Consider the following 12,018-nt stretch of genomic DNA (forward strand, 5'->3'; position numbering starts at 1 on the left):
ATTTCCGGAATCACACCAGCCGAACCGCCGGACCGGGCTGGCGCAGATCCAACAACTCGGGCCGGCCGGCAAGACTCCGCCAACCTGGCCAAAAGGCCAAACTCCGCATGTTTACCTTAGTCTTAACCCCTTGTACTGACTCAATTTTGAAAGCTGGGAGTAGCAGCTCGACACAGAGTCCCTCTTCTTCCCCACTTCTCACCCTAAGGGAGAGCCCAGACACCCTGCGGAGGAAACTCATTTCGGCCGCTTTTATCCGGGCTATTGTTCTTTCGGTCACGACCCACAGCTCGTGACCATAGATGAGGGTAGGAACGTAGATCGACTGGTAAATCGAGAGCTTCGCCTTTTGGCTCAGCTCCTTCTTCATCACAGTGGACCAGTGCAGAGTCCGCGTCACTGCAGATGCTACACCGATCCGCCTGTCAATCTCCCGCTTCCTCCAACCCTTACTCGTGAACAAGACCCCAAGATACTTGAACTCCTCCACTTGGGGCAGGATCTCATCCCCGACCCGTAGAGGGCACGCCACCCTTTTCAGGCTGAGGACCATGGTCTCGGATTTGGAGTTGCTGATCTTCATCCCAACCGCTTCATACTCGGCTGCAAACCACCCCAGTGAGAGTTGGAGGTCATGGCTTGAAGAAGCCAACAGCACCACATCATCTGCAAAAAGCAGAGATGCAATGCTGAGGCCACCAAACCATACACCCTCAACGCTTTGGCTGCGCCTAGAAATTCTGTCTATGAAAATTATGAACAGATTCGGTGAGAAAGGGCAGCCTTGGCGGAGTCCAACCCTCACTGGGAACGAATTCGACTTACTGCCGGCAATGCAGACCAGACTCTGACACCGGTCATACAGGGACCAAACAGCCCTTACCAAGGGGCTCGGTGCCCCGTACTCCCGGAGCACCCTCCACAGGACTACCTACAGGACTACTACTACAGGACCTAGGCACACGGTCAAACGCCGTCTCCACATCCACAAAACACATGTAGACTGGTTGAGCGAACTCCCATGCACCCTCGAGGATCCTGCCAAGTGTGTAGAGCTGGTCCACTGTTCCACGGCCGGGACGAAAACCACACTGCTCCTCCAAGATTCAACTTCCCGACGGACCCTCCCCTCCAGCACCCCTGAATAGACTTTACTCGGGAGGCTGAGGAGTGTGATTCCTCTATAATTGGAACACACCCTCCGGTCCCCCTTCTTAAAAAGGGGGACCACCACCCCGGTCTGCCAATCCAGAGGCACTGTCCCCGATGTCCACGCAATGTTTTAGAGGCGTGTCAGCCACGACAGCCCCACAACATCCAGAGCCTTTAGGAGCTCTGGGCGGATCTCATCTGCCCCGAGGAGCTTTCCAACCACCTCAGTGACTTCGACCCCGGAGATAAGAGAGCCCAGCCCTGAGTGCCCAGACTCTGCTTCCTCAAAGGAAGGCGTGTCGGTGGAATTGAGGAGGTCTTTGAAGAATTCTCCCCACCGACTCACAACGTCCCGAGTCGAGGTCAGCAGTACCCCATCTCCACTATATACAGTGTTAATGGTGCACTGCTTTCCTCTCCGCAGACGCCGGATGGTGGACCAGAATTTCCTCGAAGCCGTCCGGAAGTCGTTTTCCGTTGCCTCGCCAAACTCCTCCCATGCCCAAGTTTTTTCCTCGGCAACTGCCGTAGCTGTCGTCCGCTCGGCCAGCCGGTACCTGTCAGCTGCCTCCGGGGTCCCACTGGCCAGAAAGGCCCAGTAGGCCTCCTTCTTCAGCTTGACGGCATCCTTTACCGCCGATGTCCACCAGCGGGTTTGGGGATTGCCGCCAAGACAGGCACCGACCACCTTACGGCCACAGCGCCGATCGGCCGCCTCAACAGTGGAGGTGCGGAACATGGTCTACTCGGACTCAATGTCCCCCACCTCCCCCGGGACAAGGGAGAAGTTCTGCCGGAGGTGGGTGTTGAAGCTCTTTCTGACAGGGGATTCTGCCAGACGTTCCCAGCAGACCCTCACAATACGTTTGGGCCCGCCAGGTCTGTCCAGCATCTTCCCCCGCCATCGGAGCCAACACACCACCAGGTGGTGATCAGTTGACAGCTCCGCTCCGCTCATCACCCAAGTGTCCAAAACATGCGGCCGCAAGTCCGATGACAAGTCGATCATCGAACTGCGGCCTAGGCTGTCTTGGTGCCAAGTGCACATATGGACACCCCTATGTTTGAACATGGTGTTCGTTATGGACAATCCGCGACGAGCACAGAAGTCCAATAACAAAACACCACTCGGGTTCTGATCGGTGGGGGCCGTTCCTCCCAATCAGGCCCCTCCAGGTCTCACTGTCATTATCCACATGAGCGTTGAAGTCCCCCAGCGGAACGAGGGAGTCCGCAGCGGGGGCGCTCTCCAGCACACCCTCCAAAGACTCCAAAAGGGTGGGTGCTCTGAATTGCTGTTTGGTGCGTAAGCACAAACAACAGTCAGGAAGGCGGAGCGAGGCTACCCTCTCGTCTACTGGGGTAAACCCCAGCGTACAGGAGCCTAGCCGGGGGGCAATAAGTATGCCCACACCTGCTCGGCGCCTCTCACTGTGGGCAACTCCAGAGTGGAAGGGAGTCCAACCCCTCTCGAGAGGACTGGTACCAGAACCCAAACTGTGTGTGGAGGCGAGTCCAATTATATCTAGTCGGAACTTCTCTGCCTCACACACCAGCTCGGGCTCCTTCCCCGCCAGATAGGTGAGATTCCATGTCCCAAGAGTTAGCATCTGTTCCCAGGGGTCGGTCCGCCAAGGCCCCCGCCTTTGGCTTCCGCCCAGATCACTATGCACCCGACCCCTTTGGCCCTTCCCACAGGTGGTGAGCCCATGGGAAGGCGGACCCATGTTGCCTTTTCGGGCTGACCAGGCCCCATGGGAACAGGCCTGGCCACCAGAGGCTCGCCTTTGAGCCCCACCCCCAAGCCTGGCTCCAGAGGGGGGCCCCGGTAACCCGTGTCCGGGCAAGGGAAACATGAATCCATTAATGTTCTTCATCACAAGGGGTCTTTTGAGCCATTCTTTGTCTGGCCCCTCACCTAGGACCTGTTTGCCATGGGTGATACTGCCAGGGGCTTAAAGCCCCAGAAACATAGCTCCTAGGATCGTTGGGACAGTCAAACCCCTCCACCACGATAAGGTGATGACTCAAGGAGGAGAGGATTATTGTCTGTTTGTGAATTGGACAGGAGAATTCGGGAGTTACTGTTGTCAGGGCAACGAGGGTTGTGGATTTTGCCAGCTCAGCGTCAAAGGGGCTCTTGCAATCTTGTCAGTCGTGCTATCAGTTGGATATCAGGCGTTCTCTGGAGTTCCTTGTGTTGGGACGGAACGTCCCGTCATTTGTTCTTGACTGTCCGGGAGAACTGATAGCGAGAGTTGGTAGTGCAGACGTGGGCTTGTATAGATGTCAGCGTCAATCTTGCTCAGTCAGTTGCATCACACACACTTTGGGCATCCGTGATAAGAAGGCGTCATGTATCTCTTATTCCCTATGTTCTGCTTGTTTTCCCAAAACTATGGTATAAGTGTTATTTATATATATTGGGTGTGTTAGAATAATATAGACAGTCAAACAGAAAATACGAGAAACAATACTATTCCCTGATTGATTATATTGTGTTAGAGTAATCCAAACAGATAGACGGTGCCTACGAGAAAAGGTACTATCACATTCATTCTGAATAAATACATTAAACATCCCCACCTTATGTATATTCCGCCCCCCATTTACATTTTTTTTTTTAACGAGGCTAACCCTAAACCCTATAAGATGATAATATTAATACATACATTTTTTTTAAATTCAATAATATTTTTTTTTAAATGCATTTTTTTGTTTAAAACAATGGGGGTGGGGGGGGGTACTATTCTACCTTTTTATTTGATATTTATTCATTATTGAATTATTGCTGGGTCTATTGGCTGCAACCGACTGTGATAGAGGAACCAGACTTTTTTTATTTTGACTACTAGATAACTTTGGCACTTGATCACAGACATCACTCAAACTTGGGAAACACGTCAACAAACTGTTCAATTTGATCTCCTGAATGTAATAGTTGACGGCAATAGACGTCCAATCCAGCCGGGCTAGGAGCGCTAGCGTGTATTGTCATTTTTTTTCCCCAACGGGATTGCATACCGTGTGTTACGTGAACTCGTTGGCCGCCATTGACGGCGATAGATGTCCAATCCGCAGCGAGAGGTTCGGCCCCATCCCTCGACACGGACTCGCTTCCTTCTTTCTTTTTTCATTCCTCAAGCGTGAAGCGCGAGTGTGCGATCACACGGTCGCTGTTGTACAAGCGCGTGGATGATGTCATGCGCTTGACATCCGGATTTTGGCTCAATCCCTCCGCGGCGCTCCAATTTCGTCAAGATGGTCTCGCTGGCCGCAAAGAATTTTTTTTGCGTTTCTTTTGCTTCCCATTTTTCTCGGCGCCTTTTTCTTCAAAACCTCGGACTGGCAGCCCGACCATCTCGGGGGCAGAGCTAGACTTTTTGACTGAGATGCATCCTCCCCTCTCTCCCACTGATGGATTTATCACGAAGAGACATTCACTGCCAACCCTCCCGCTTCAAATGGATCGGGCCTCTAGCGCTGTCAATGAGTGCCACTGAGTCAATAGCAGATGCTCTGACATTGTTGGAGAAATGAGCTGGTTATGGATGTCTGAATCAGTGTTGTTTTTGGCAGCCCTTTTCATTTTCGTTTCAGTCCTAATCTTTCGGACGATAATACTTATTCATCTTAGTCACATTTTAGTCATCTTTAGTTTTTGTATTTGAAAACTTTTTGTTGATGAAAACTCAAGACTAATTTAGTCTAGTTTTAGTAGACGTTTACTCAAAATGTTTTTGTCTGTGAATATTTTTTTTTTAAACTCCAAAGATAAATAAATAAATAACAATAACTATAGTCGCTTCTACAAGGACAACGCCAATTTGATGATAATACTCACTCGGCAGGAAAACAGTACATTATTTTCACTGAATTATACTCACTTGGACGGGATGAACTGTATGTAAAAAAAAAAAAAAAAAAAATAGGTTGTCAGAGATTAAGAGGGCGCTCACTGTTAGCATTGGCCTATTGCTAACATGAATGCAAATGCTATGCTAATTCTACGAGTTACATTTAGTGTGTGATGATCACTCAGCACAGACCTTTAAAGGCTAAAGCAACATTCCATATTCTCTCTGGCAAAATAAGAAAACAAACAGACTGGAGAGCAGCAGCACATCACATGAGTGACACAACTACGATGCAAGCCAACTATACATAAAATGTGACAGATTGTGAACATGTGACGGAAACTATTGTGCATTTTCGTTTCGTTATCTCGTCAGATGAAAACAGGTATTAGTCTAGTTATGTTTTAGTCTCCTGAAGCACCTGTTCACCTCGTAATCGTCTCGTCGACGTCATGAAAAAAAATTGTCCGTTGACGAAATTATTTCGTTATAAAGTATCGTTGACGAAAACAACACTGGTCTGACTAAAACATTGCCCTAGGCCCCCTAGCAACATGGTCACCCTGAGGCCATCTTAGTAGGGGCGATGAAAGGTCTTTTAAATTTTAATGAGTTTATTATTTAACCATTACAAGTCCAATCCATTTGAAGCATAGGGTGGCTGCCAACCAGTGGTGTTACATGGCTGCCAGGTGTGGGTGGGCAGTACCACGGTGCCCAGACTGCCGTTAGTACTACAACCAGTTTTCTTTGGGTTGGCAGAGCGTGTCCGTGGGTGGGCACTGCCCCCCCCCCCCCCCCGGCCCGCCACCCCCGGTACGCCCCTGCTGCCGACCCTCCCGCTTTAAATGGATCGGACATCTAGCACCATCAACGGCAGACAACGAATAAATAGTTTTGACATCGATCAAATAATCTTTTGAAAATTGGTTTAGATATATATAAGCTAGTTATGGCTAAGCCTGTCGCGATGTGCAATAAGTCAGTTTATCGCACGGTAAATAAAAATGTTGTCAGTAATTTTCCCCGCTGCGATTTATCGCCACGTGTATGTGCGCGCATACTCTACATTTGTGCGTGTTTACGTGTGTTTGTGTGTGCTACGTCCACTCTCCACACGTGCTTGATGATTGCATATGAGACTCAAGTTCCTTTCACAGATGTTTATTGGCCATCAGCACACCATAGAAATAAAGTTCAGACACACAAAATAAGGAAAGTCATCTATATTCAACATTGTAAAACATTAGCATTGCTACATTGAGGCTAATGAAAAAAAAAGATGATGTACTTTAGCCTGCTATAAAACATTGGCAGCCTTCTCCAAAAGTGTGGTTAAAACGCTGACACTTCAAACACGAAAACTCGCTAGTTTATAGCATTGGCAAACGATGCCAAAAAAGAAAAAAAATCTATGCCACATGCATGACGAAAAATGCACTTTTTTTTCTGAGTGTAAAGCTTACGGTTAGCAGTTTGGCGTCCGTACTTCCGGTGAAGATTTAAAATATAAAAGCATATCATGTTCAAAATGTAAATAAAAATTTCTGGAGTTAATCTCAAACACTTCACATTCTACACTAAGAGCAGCTCCAAAATGAAACCCATACTGAAAAAACTGATTGTCAATGAATAATTTAGCTTTAAATTTGCTGAAATGCGCACTTTGCAGGACAAGATGACAGTCCTTTTGGATCAAATAAGCACTTTTGATGGGCTCTAATTGGCTGGGAACAAAAATGACGTTGGGTTTCTGACCTGTTTCATATTCCGCACTTAGCTAGCTTTCCAATGACTCTTTATGCATTGGGTGTTTTATTTTATTTTATTTTTTAAATATTAATATAGTTTGTTTTATAATAACAATTTATTGCATTTGAATAGATGATTTATCAGGATGTATTGTCATTACATTAGTGGTTGAATTGGTTAAAAAAAAAAATGACAATAACATCGCATATCGGCAATCATTTATGAGACAATATATCGTTTGCTAAAATTTGTTATCGCGACAGGCCTAGTTCTTTTTAATGGCCATGCATTGTGAAGGAATCTGACCTTTTAGCCAGAATGCCGGAACCACGGCGGACCCGCGCTAGCGCAGATTAAACAACCCGGGCCAGCAAAACTCTGGCCAAAAGGCCAAACTCTGTGCGTTCACCTTAGTCTTAACCCCTTGTACTGACTCCATTTTGAAAGCTAGAAAAGGGCTTTAAAGTACAAGTTGCCAATTTATTCAGGTCGACGGCGATCAAACGGCAAGGCGAAACAGACTCGGGCAAGGAGGCGGACTCGTTCCAAATTCACCATATCACAAGTCAACAAAAGGTTCCGGAGAAAAAATGACAATGCTTAGTTAAACATTCAGTCTTTTGAAGGCTCTCGCGGGCCGGGCTGTGGGCAGAAGAAGGGTGTGCTTAGGCGTTGTTTCGGATTGTCTGTTTGTGGATTAGACAGGAGGATTCGGGAGTTACTGTTGTCAAGGCAACGAGGGATTTTGCCGCCTCACGGTCAAATGGGCTCATGGAGTCTTGTCAGTCGTATTAGCAGTTGGATATTGGGCGTTCTCCGGGGTTCCTTGTGTCGGAACAGGGCGTCCGGCCATTTGTTCTGCACTGCCCGGGAGAACTGATTGCGAGAGTTGGTGGTGCAGACGTGGGCTTGCCGGCATCGACCTTGCGCAGTCAGTTGCATGACCCTCACGTTGGACTTCGGTGATGAGAAGGCGTCATGTATCTCTTATGCCCTATATTCTTCTTGTTTTCCTTAAACTATGGTATAAGTGCTATTTTATTTTATATTGTGTGTGTTGGAGTAATACAAACAGTCAAACAGTATATATGAGAAACGATACTATTCCCCGATTGATTATATTAAGTGTGTTAGAATAATGCAAACAGTTAGACGGTTTCTACGAGAAAAGGTACTATCGCCTTCAAATGACCTAGATGGGAACGTCGCCCCTACCGACATGACCGCCCTGAGGCCAAGGTAGTGCAAAAGCACGGTATGATTGTATGCTATACGACATTGTAGTTCTTTCAATGACCTGACTGTAAGCGAGGAGAAAGAGGAAGCGCGTGAGGCACAAAGAGAACCGAGATGATTTCCTTGGGGCCATCTGGGCTCGTAGGACTTTTTACTTCACGCGCCTCCTACCTACCTGCTGCTGCTGCTGCTGATGATGATGATGATGATGCTGCTGCTGCTGTGTGGATGTGCGGGCAGGGAGATAGTCGCCATGCGTGGGTGAGCAGGCAGGAAGCGAGCGAGAGCGCCGCTCCCGGTTCGCGCGCGGAACAGGTGTCGATGGAGACGGCGGCCATTCACCTGCCGCCTCCGCTCGCACTGTGAGCGTCAAATCTGGACAAAATACCAACAGAAAGTGTGCCCCAAAAATGACTGGAAGTGACTTCAAAATGGGCCAAAATCAGCAGGAAATGATCCAAAATGTGCAGGAAGTCAACAGGAGGTACCCTGAAATGAACAAGGAAGCGAGCCAAAATCAAACCATTGACGACAATAGACATCCAATGGATTGAAACGCAAATGATCCTATCTCCAAATGGTTTGGACGTCTAGCGTCGTCAATGGCGGAGAATGAGTGAAGCGCTTCCTTCAGAATTGTGCAGACTGTTGTGGAAAATGTAATGAAGTTGCACACATAGTGAGCGTAATAGTTTCAAGGCTGGCCCTGTGGAAAATATGACCGCCTTCTCTTTCCCACTGGCAATTTACACCAACAGGACGCCTGTTTTCCCTTCCTTCCTCTGCTCGGCTCGGCTCGGCTCACCTCAAGTCACCCCGAAAGCCTGCAATACGCTCTAGCGTACGTGTGCTGTAATCAGAACGGAAGTTACGGAACGTTCAGAAATGAAAAGCAGGCGCGTTTGTTGTAATAGGGTCACGGGGGCGCGGGTGAGCCGCAGAGATGTCGGAAAGTCACCCGACTAGACTCGCCCGACTCATTTCTTGTTGCTTTTTGGGGCATTTCCTGGTGATTTGCTGTTGATTTGTTGTCACTTCCTGTTTATTTTGGCTCACTTCCCTGTTGACCCCCATCAGCTCATAAATGGTTCGACTCCTCTCTTTTGAGCTTCTTAGTCATTAATATTCCCCAATTAATTTTTTTCCAATGTAGTTAGTATTCCCAATAATGTTTATCAAAAAATGACTATAACATTAGGGGGAAAACTTGTAAATATATAGATATTTTTTGGAGATTATTTTTAATTTGCTGCCATTTCAGGTATGTGTATCGGGTGCTGTGGTGCTTAGCCGAATTCAAAAACACCCCTTTTTGCCAGAAAAATGGACTGTTAAGTACTTTTAAAACTTTATTTGTTAACAAAGTAAGGGTTACGATGTACTTACCACGCTGGAGTCTCATCCGCCATTTTGTCTCCAGTCGGGTTTTTTTTTTGCATAAACAGTACCTTACCTTACCACACAGTTTTTTTGTTTTTTTTTACTTTACGAACGTCCATCTTGTCTGACCAATATGTATATTTTGTAGATTAAACTAATTTGCCTTACAAAAGTCCTCTATCTTAAATGATATGAATGCTACAAAGACGTTTATAATTCTCATAGCAAAATGCTCGCACGTAACTCCACAAACTGTAGCTGTAAACTTAATTACAGATACATACACAAACATATACTAGCTGAAAGAACTTACAGCCTGAGGTGGTAACCCTAACCCTTTATCCGTGTCAGAAGTCGGAGTCATACAAGGCGACTGTCCAGCCAGACCTAACGCTCCCATTAGAGGGCAGTGTATCCTCCATCATGAAACAAAATACAATACTTTTTGGATAGATCTTTGGGGGTACTTATAGGGTTAGTTCCGACTTACGCAGAAATTCGATTTACGTCGCCGTAGGAACGGAAACCGTTCGTAACCTGGGGACAACCTGTACCGTGTTTTCCACCCTATGAGGCGCACCTTCATTGAATGGCCTATTTTTAAATGTTTTCATATAAAGGGTGCACCACATTAAGGGGCAGTAGTAGTAGTAGTAGTAGTGGTGGTTGGGGTGGCGTTATGCATCCACCAAACAGAGCTTCGCTAAAGGGAATGTCATGCCGTGATTCGCCAGTATTGACCTATAGGGTGCGCCTTTTATTGAGGAAAATATGCTATATAAACATTCTATTATTTATCCATTTTTAAAACTGTGTTGAATTCCAATCCATTTGAACTGGGACGACAATAGATATCCATATCCGTTTGGACCGAATCAGCGCAGCGTTTGGAATATTCTGTTTTCAAAGTCTGCGTGGCGTGGCGGGGAGCCAATTGCGCAACGGAAGGAGTGTGACCCGGGCCGACCTCCTACTCCCGTCCGCCCGCGCTAGCGCGTTCGCTGGCGCTGCCGCCTCCCACGTGCTCGCGTTTAGTCCTTCTCAAAGGCAAATCTCAGTTTCCTTTCCTACCTGCCCGCCTTCCCGCTCGCACGCCTTGTCGTAAAGCTCATTCCGAAGAGAGTTCAAATCAAGTTCACCGGATTCATCTCTCTTCTTCTTCTGCGGTGTCGTTTGTCGCGCCTCCCCCGTGGCATCCGTATCCACGGTAACGCGGTTCTCGTCGACAGGCGCCCGACGGATGAAACGTCACGCGGCTCAGTGTGATCGTTGAAGATAAAGGACGCCGTAGACGTCCGTTCCGTTTGGACTGAGACGGATGGCGGGATAGTTCCATTTTGGCCGTCTTGTGCCCTGAATGGCAGCCACACTGGAAGTCCTGGCTTGGTTTTTTGTTGGTTTTTTTTGCTATAAAGAAAGACCAGAAAGGCGTCAAATGACCCCGGTACCAAACTGACTACTTGGCTTTAACAAGCAATCAAGCAGACAACCCCCCTACACGTTCGCTGCCTCGGTGTGAAGGAGGGGGGGGGGGGGGGGTCACTCTGGATAGCTGCAATTAGCATCTTGAATATTTGCAAATCCAAGGCTCCCTCTGCTTTGTCAAACACGGAGATGGCCAGTTGCCGTGTTCTACAATATGATTGACACGGCAGAACTGAATGCATATGTGTTGTATCAGGCATGCGCCGGGAGACAAGAGAGACAGGTGGGTTTCTTGGTGGGTCTTGCGAAGGAAGGTGGGCGCAATGAAGGCGCAGAAGGAAAAATTGCTTCGGCAACAACCTCCAACACCTGGCCCCGGGAAAAGGGCGAAGTGTCAAGTGTCACCACATAAATAATGTTTTGTTTTGTTTTTTATTACACCATCCCTTGTACGTAGGCAAACTGCAGCTTTTAGATGTAAGATGTCAAAAGGTTGTCCGCTCGATTGCCTGCCTGAGCGGTCTACTGTCCGACAAAGCCAAGGCACCCCTGCCCTGCAAACACTCAAGATCGGAGCAATCCAACCCTTTTGTTTTGCGAGTGTGAATGGGAATGACTAATGAGGAAGTCAATCCTCACAAAAGATATGATGGTTGGGGTCAGATGACCTTTCTCTGGATACAAAAGCGATTTGTATCAACTAACGAATCCTCAAAGCAGCAAAATTTTATTCGAACCTTTTTTTTTTTTTTTTAATGTACTTTTTTTAATCAAATTACTCAAGTTCATCGTTGCAGCACTGATATCAGGTCAATTCCTCAAGATCCTTGGCATTTTGGGTTTACTTCCTGTTTGAAATGGAAGGGACTGGAAGGAGGGAAGGTTTCCATTTTTTCTTTTTAACACTTAGTTTTATGGATTTGGGGTGGCTGACACTGCCCTCTAATGGCCAGAGTGAATATGACATAACTCATCTAACATGGCATGATCCAGCGGCTACCTGTTAAGACCAACATAAGGTTGTAAGTTTTTGTTTGAACCAATATGATTGTTTATGCATTCGTAATTTAGTTTACAGGTATATTTATCAGTTGTTTTGTGGTTGAATGATTTGTTAAGAATTGAGTCGTAAGACATCATAATTGTGACACAACACTATCATGGGCACTAATGAATACTTATGACAGTTGACATTTAGTGTCCCCCGGCAAATGAT

The 12,018-nt window shown here is 47.1% G+C and overlaps 1 protein-coding gene across 4 annotated transcripts in view; it reads left to right on the forward strand.

The window, feature by feature from the left end:
• Positions 1-12,018, forward strand: part of hivep2a (HIVEP zinc finger 2a) — an 80,382-nt gene that overhangs the window by 48,982 nt on the left and 19,382 nt on the right. Inside the window, exon 1 of one of the 4 annotated variants that reach the window (XM_057822085.1) lies at positions 5,917-11,085. The exons of the other annotated variants lie outside the window; for them this stretch is intronic. The gene's annotated coding sequence lies outside the window, so the exon portion shown is untranslated. Of the gene's footprint in view, positions 1-5,916; positions 11,086-12,018 lie in introns of those variants that run through there. 4 annotated transcript variants of the gene reach the window in all.

This window comes from Corythoichthys intestinalis, chromosome 19 (assembly GCF_030265065.1).
Source record: "Corythoichthys intestinalis isolate RoL2023-P3 chromosome 19, ASM3026506v1, whole genome shotgun sequence".
Classification (NCBI taxonomy): Eukaryota; Metazoa; Chordata; class Actinopteri; order Syngnathiformes; family Syngnathidae; genus Corythoichthys; species Corythoichthys intestinalis.